This window comes from Arabidopsis thaliana, chromosome 4 (genome assembly GCF_000001735.4).
Source record: "Arabidopsis thaliana chromosome 4, partial sequence".
NCBI lineage: Eukaryota > Viridiplantae > Streptophyta > Magnoliopsida > Brassicales > Brassicaceae > Arabidopsis > Arabidopsis thaliana.
In genome coordinates this window covers 3,948,659-3,956,021 of record NC_003075.7, presented here as the reverse complement: position 1 = coordinate 3,956,021, position 7,363 = coordinate 3,948,659, and the positions used below count along the sequence as shown (strand labels likewise).

The 7,363-nt window shown below is 37.0% G+C and overlaps 1 pseudogene across 1 annotated transcript; it reads left to right on the top strand.

The window, feature by feature from the left end:
* Positions 1-5,419: 5,419 nt before the first annotated feature.
* Positions 5,420-6,889, top strand: AT4G06700 (annotated as a pseudogene; the record flags this gene model as incomplete). The annotated part of the gene is made up of 1 exon: positions 5,420-6,889.
* Between the last annotated feature and the right edge of the window lie 474 nt (positions 6,890-7,363).

Here is a 7,363-nt window from a genome sequence, read left to right as displayed (position 1 = left end):
AAGCTTTGAGAAGCAAGAAGAAGGTTGGTTAGTGTTTTGGAGTCGAATATGACTTGTTGTCATGTGTATGATTGAGTAAAACAACTTAAACCGCATCTCGATCTTAAAAGCCTAAGTAGTGTATCCTTGTTAGAAGACACAAAGCCAAAGACTCATATGGACTTTGGCTACACCATGAAAGCTTTGAGAAGCTAGAAGAGGGTTGGTTAGAGTTTTGGAGTCGAATATGACTTGATGTCATGTGTATGATTGAGTATAACAACTTCAACCGCAACCCGATCTTAAAAGGCTAAGTAGAGTTTCCTTGTTAGAAGACACAAAGCCAACGACTCATATGGACTTTGGCTACACCATGAAAGCTTTGAGAAGCAAGAAGAAGGTTGGTTAGTGTTTTGGAGTCTAGTATGACTTGATGTCATGTGTGTGATTGAGTATAACAACTTAAACCGCAACCGGATCTTAAAGGCGTAAGAACTGTATCCTTGTTAGAAGACACAAAGCTAAAGACTCATATGGACTTTGGCTACACCATGAAAGCTTTGAGAAGCAAGAAGAAGGTTGCTTAGTGTTTTGGAGTCAAATATGACTTGATGACATGTGTATGATTGAGTATAACAACTTAAACCGCAACTCGATCTTAAAAGCCTAAGTAGTGTTTCCTTGTTAGAAGACACAAAGCCAAAGACTCATATGGACTTTGGCTACACCATGAAAGCTTTGAGAAGGAAGAATAAGGTTGGTTAGTGTATTGGAGTAGAAATATGACTTGATGTCATGTGTATGATTGAGTATAACAACTTAAACCGCAACCCGATCTTAAAAGCCTAAGTAGTGTTTCCTTGTTAGAAGACACAAAGCCAAAGACTCATAAGGACTTTGGCTACACCATGAAAGCTTTGAGAAGCAAGAAGAAGGTTGGTTAGTGTTTTGGAGTCGAGTATGACTTGATGTAATGTGCATGATTGAGTATAACAACTTAAACCGCAACCGGATCTTAAAGGCGTAAGAACTCTATCCTTGTTAGAAGACACAAAGCTAAAGACTCATATGGACTTTGGCTACACCATGAAAGCTTTGAGAAGCAAGAAGAAGGTTGGTTAGTGTTTTGGAGTCAAATATGACTTGATGACATGTGTATGATTGAGTATAACAACTTAAACCGCAACTCGATCTTAAAAGCCTAAGTAGTGTTTCCTTGTTAGAAGACACAAAGCCAAGGACTCATATGGACTTAGGCTAAACCATGAAAGCTTTGAGAAGCAAGAAGAAGGTTGGTTAGTGTTTTGGAGTCGAATATGACTTGATGTCATGTGTATGATTGAGTATAAGACCTTAAACCGCAACCCGATCTTATAAGCCTAAGTAGTGTTTCCTTGTTAGAAGACACAAAGCCAAAGATTCATATGGACTTTGGCTACACCATGAAAGCTTTGAGAAGCAAGAAGAAGGTTGGTTAGTGTTTTGGAGTCGAGTATGACTTGATGTCATGTGTATGATTGAGTATAACAACTTAAACCGCAACCGGATCTTAAAGGCGTAAGAACTGTATCCTTGTTAGAAGACACAAAGCTAAAGACTCATATGGACTTTGGCTACACCATGAAAGCTTTGAGAAGCAAGAAGAAGGTTGGTTAGTGTTTTGGAGTCAAATATGACTTGATGACATGTGTATGATTGAGTATAAGAACTTAAACCGCAACCCGATCTTAAAAGCATAAGTAGTGTTTCCTTGTTAGAAGACACAAAGCCAAAGACTCATATGGACTTTGGCTAAACAATGAAAGATTTGAAAAGCAAGAAGAAGGTTGGTTAGTGTTTTGGAGTCGAATATGACTTGATGTCATGGGTATGATTGAGTATAAGGACTTAAACGGCAACAGGATCTTAAAGGAGTAAGAATTGTATCCTTGTTAGAAGACACAAAGCCAAAGACTCATATGGACTTTGGCTACACCAAGAAAGCTTTGAGAAGCAAGAAGAAGGTTGGTTAGTGTTTTGGAGTCGAATATGACTTGTTGTCATGTTTATGATTGAGTAAAACAACTTAAACCGCAACTCGATCTTAAAAGTCTAAGTAGTGTATCCTTGTTAGAAGACACAAAGCCAAAGACTAATATGGACTTTGGCTACACCATGAAAGCTTTGAGAAGCTAGAAGAGGGTTGGTTAGAGTTTTGGAGTCGAATATGACTTGATGTCATGTGTATGATTGAGTATAACAACTTAAACCGCAACCCGATCTTAAAAGGCTAAGAAGAGTTTCCTTGTTAGAAGACACAAAGCCAACGACTCATATGGACTTAGGCTAAACCATGAAAGCTTTGAGAAGCAAGACGAAGGTTGGTTAGTGTTTTGGAGTCGAATATGACTTGATGTCATGTGTATGATTGAGTATAAGAACTTAAACCGCAACCGGATCTTATAAGCCTAAGTAGTGTTTCCTTGTTAGAAGACACAAAGCCAAAGACTCATATGGACTTTGGCTACACCATGAAAGCTTTGAGAAGCAAGAAGAAGGTTGGTTAGTGTTTTGGAGTCGAATATGACTTGATGTCATGTGTATGATTGAGTATAACAACTTAAACTGCAACCGGATCTTAAAGGCGTAAGAACTGTATCCTTGTTAGAAGACACAAAGCCAAAGACTAATATGGACTTTGGCTACACCATGAAAGCTTTGAGAAGCTAGAAGAGGGTTCGTTAGAGTTTTGGAGTCGAATATGACTTGATGTCATGTGTATGATTGAGTATAACAACTTAAACCGCAACCCGATCTTAAAAGGCTAAGTAGAGTTTCCTTGTTAGAAGACACAAAGCCAACGACTCATATGGACTTTGGCTACACCATGAAAGCTTTGAGAAGCAAGAAGAAGGTTGGTTACTGTTTTGGAGTCGAATATGACTTGATGTCATGTGTATGATTGAGTATAACAACTTAAACCGCAACCCGATCTTAAAAGCTAAGTAGTGTTTCCTTGTTAGAAGACACAAAGCCAAAGACTCATATGGACTTTGGCTACACCATGAAAGCTTTGAGAAGCAAGAAGAAGGTTGGTTAGTGTTTTGGAGTCGAATATGACTTGATGTCATGTGTATGATTGAGTATAACAACTTAAACCGCAACCGGATCTTAAAAGCGTAAGAACTGTATCCTTGTTAGAAGACACAAAGCCAAAGACTCACATGGACTTTGGCTACACCATGAAAGCTTTGAGAAGCAAGAAGAAGGTTGGTTAGTGTTTTGGAGTCGAATATGACTTGATGTCATGTGTATGATTGAGTATAACAACTTAAACCGCAACCCGATCTTAAAAGCCTAAGTAGTGTTTCCTTGTTAGAAGACACAAAGCCGAGGACTCATATGGACTTAGGCTAAACCATGAAAGCTTTGAGAAGCAAGAAGAAGGTTGGTTAGTGTTTTGGAGTCGAATATGACTTGATGTCATGTGTATGATTGAGTATAAAAACTTAAACCGCAACCCGATCTTATAAGCCTAAGTAGTGTTTCCTTGTTAGAAGACACAAAGCCAAAGATTCATATGGACTTTGGCTACACCATGAAAGCTTTGAGAAGCAAGAAGAAGGTTGGTTAGTGTTTTGGAGTCGAGTATGACTTGATATCATGTGTATGATTGAGTATAACAACTTAAACCGCAACCGGATCTTAAAGGCGTAAGAACTGTATCCTTGTTAGAAGACACAAAGCTAAAGACTCATATGGACTTTGGCTACACCATGAAAGCTTTGAGAAGCAAGAAGAAGGTTGGTTAGTGTTTTGGAGTCAAATATGACTTGATGACATGTGTATGATTGAGTATAACAACTTAAACCGCAACCCGATCTTAAAAGCCTAAGTAGTGTTTCCTTGTTAGAAGACACAAAGCCAAAGACTCATATGGACTTTGGCTAAACAATGAAAGATTTGAAAAGCAAGAAGAAGGTTGGTTAGTGTTTTGGAGTCGAATATGACTTGATGTCATGGGTATGATTAAGTATAAGGACTTAAACGGCAAGGGGATCTTAAAGGAGTAAGAATTGTATCCTTGTTAGAAAACACAAAGCCAAAGACTCATATGGACTTTGGCTACACCATGAAAGCTTTGAGAAGCAAGAAGAAGGTTGGTTAGTGTTTTGGAGTCGAATATGACTTGTTGTCATGTGTATGATTGAGTAAAACAACTTAAACCGCAACTCGATCTTAAAAGTCTAAGTAGTGTATCCTTGTTAGAAGACACAAAGCCAAAGACTAATATGGACTTTGGCTACACCATGAAAGCTTTGAGAAGCTAGAAGAGGGTTGGTTAGAGTTTTGGAGTCGAATATGACTTGATGTCATGTGTATGATTGAGTATAACAACTTAAACCGCAACCCGATCTTAAAAGGCTAAGTAGAGTTTCCTTGTTAGAAGACACAAAGCCAACGACTCATATGGACTTAGGCTAAACCATGAAAGCTTTGAGAAGCAAGATGAAGGTTGGTTAGTGTTTTGGAGTCGAATATGACTTGATGTCATGTGTATGATTGAGTATAAGAACTTAAACCACAACCGGATCTTATAAGCCTAAGTAGTGTTTCCTTGTTAAAACATACAAAGCCAAAGACTCATACGGACTTTGGCTACACCATGAAAACTTTGAGAAGCTAAAAGAAGGTTGGTTAGTGTTTTGGAGTCGAATATGACTTGATGTCATGTGTATGATTGAGTATAACAACTTAAACCGCAATCCGATCTTATAAGCCTAAGTAGTGTTTCCTTGTTAGAACATACAAAGCCAAAGAATCATACCGACTTTGGCTACACCATGAAAGCTTTGAGAAGCTAGAAGAAGGTTTGTTAGTGTTTTGGAGTCGAATATGACTTGATGTCATGTTTATGATTGAGTATAACAACTTAAACCGCAACTGGATCTTAAAGGCGTATGAACTGTATCCTTGTTAGAAGACACAAAGCCAAAGACTCATATGGACTTAGGCTAAACCATGAAAGCTTTGAGAAGCAAGAAGAAGGTTGGTTAGTGTTTTGGAGTCAAATATGACTTGATGACATGTGTATGATTGAGTATAACAACTTAAACCGCAACCCGATCTTAAAAGCCTAAGTAGTGTTTCCTTGTTAGAAGACACAAAGCCAAAGACTCATATGGACTTTGGCTACACCATGAAAGCTTTGAGAAGCAAGAACAAGGTTGGTTAGTGTTTTGGAGTCGAGTATGACTTGATGTCATGTGTATGATTGAGTATAACAACTTAAACTGCAACCGGATCTTAAAGGCGTAAGAACTGTATCCTTGTTAGAAGACACAAAGCCAAAGACTCATATGGACTTTGGCTACACCGTGAAAGCTTTGAGAAGCAAGAAGAAGGTTGGTTAGTGTTTTGGAGTCGAATATGACTTGTTGTCATGTGTATGATTGAGTAAAACAACTTAAACCGCAACTCGATCTTAAAAGCCTAAGTAGTGTATCCTTGTTAGAAGACACAAAGCCAAAGACTCATATGGACTTGGTGGCAACGGGCACGAAAAGAAGATGCCAGGCTATGGGAAGGAACATAACTGGCATAAGGAAAGCATATTATGGGAGCTTCCATATTGGAAGGATATGAATCTCCGACATTGTATCGATGTGATGCATACAGAGAAGAATTTTTTGGATAACATAGTGAATACTCTTATGAGCGTAGAGGGTAAATCAAAGGACAACATAATGTCAAGAATGGATATAGAACGATTTTGTTCTCGGCCTGACTTACATATTGATAGTAAGGGAAAAGCTCCATTTCCAGCTTATACATTGACAAATGAAGCCAAAATGAGTTTATTGCAATGTGTTAAACATGCAATCAAATTCCCTAATGTTTATTCGTCTGATTTGAGTAGTTGTGTTGATATTGAGAATGGGAAGTTATCAGGTATGAAGAGTCACGATTGCCATATTTTTATGGAGCAGTTACTTCCATTTATCTTTGCAGAACTCCTCGACCGGAACGTTCACCTTGGATTATCAGGTAAAATAAGAATATAATTTACTCTTTATATCATATATGCACTTGAGATGATGCATTTTTTTTTCCAGGGGTTAGTGCATTTTTTAGGGACTTATGTCCGAGAATTTTGCAGAAAAGGCGCGTTCAAATTCTTAAGCAGAACATTGTTTTGATCATATGCAACTTAGAGGAGATCTTCCCACCATCATTTTTTGATGTTATGGAGCACCTGCCTATACATCTCCCCTACGAAGCAGAATTGGGCGGTCCTATCCAATACATGTGGATGTATCCTTTTGAGAGGTTTTTCAAAAAGTTGAAAGGAAAAACAAAAAATAAAAGATATGCGGCCGGATCAATTGTTGAGTCATATATCAATGACTAGATTTCTTATTTCTCAGAGCACTACTTCGCCAATAATAAACGAACAAAATCAAGGTAACTAATAGTAATTAATTAAACATCTGCACCAAGCAAGTTTTCAATGCGCAAAAATAACCATGAATTACCTCTTTTGGATCAAGTCAACAAGATTCAATGAGGGTTAAGTTCCTGTATATCATGTTCCTGGAGTACCTAATATATTTAGTTCCGTTGGTCCTCCAAGTGGAGAAATACGTGAAGTATGGCTATCAGAGGAAGACTATCAATGCGCACATGGAATTGTGATTATTTTCAAGTAATTGAGAGGTATATAACAAAAGTCATACTCCCATTTTAAGTTAATTATAAATGTTTGTTTACTAACCCTTATATGTTGTTTTTGTCTTTATAGTATGTTCGAAGATTTTCTTTCTATTAAATATCCAGGATTGAACAAAAAAGAACTCTTCGTGAAAAGAAATGAGGCATATCATGTGTGGGTGACAGATTATGTATGTCTAAATAGTTTATCTATATATGATTTGCAAAGGGAAACATATTAGGAGAATATGAAAATAAAGACCCGAGTTTATTGCAAACAGAAAATGATGATGCTGTTTTAATAACAACAATAGAAGATCTTGTACTCAACAATTTGACAATCAATCGCAACCCCATAAACCTCGATTTAGATGCCGGAGATGCCGATCCGGAAGATGAATTTCGATGTAATTTATCATCTTCTGATGATGAAGAACAAGAAGGCGAAGAACAGTATTAGTTTTGTGTTTATGATATGTACTTAAGTTATTTCTATTAATTTTGATATGTACTTAAGTTATTTTCAAAAGTTATGCAAACAATTTTAAATTATTTTGAAAAACTATATTGACTAAGTATGTTATGTTTAATTATATTTATATATATAATTACTATTTTTGAATATCTAAGACCCAAAAAAACACAAGGCCCAAACCCAATTATTAAAAATTAAACAAAGCGACTAATTGCTGAC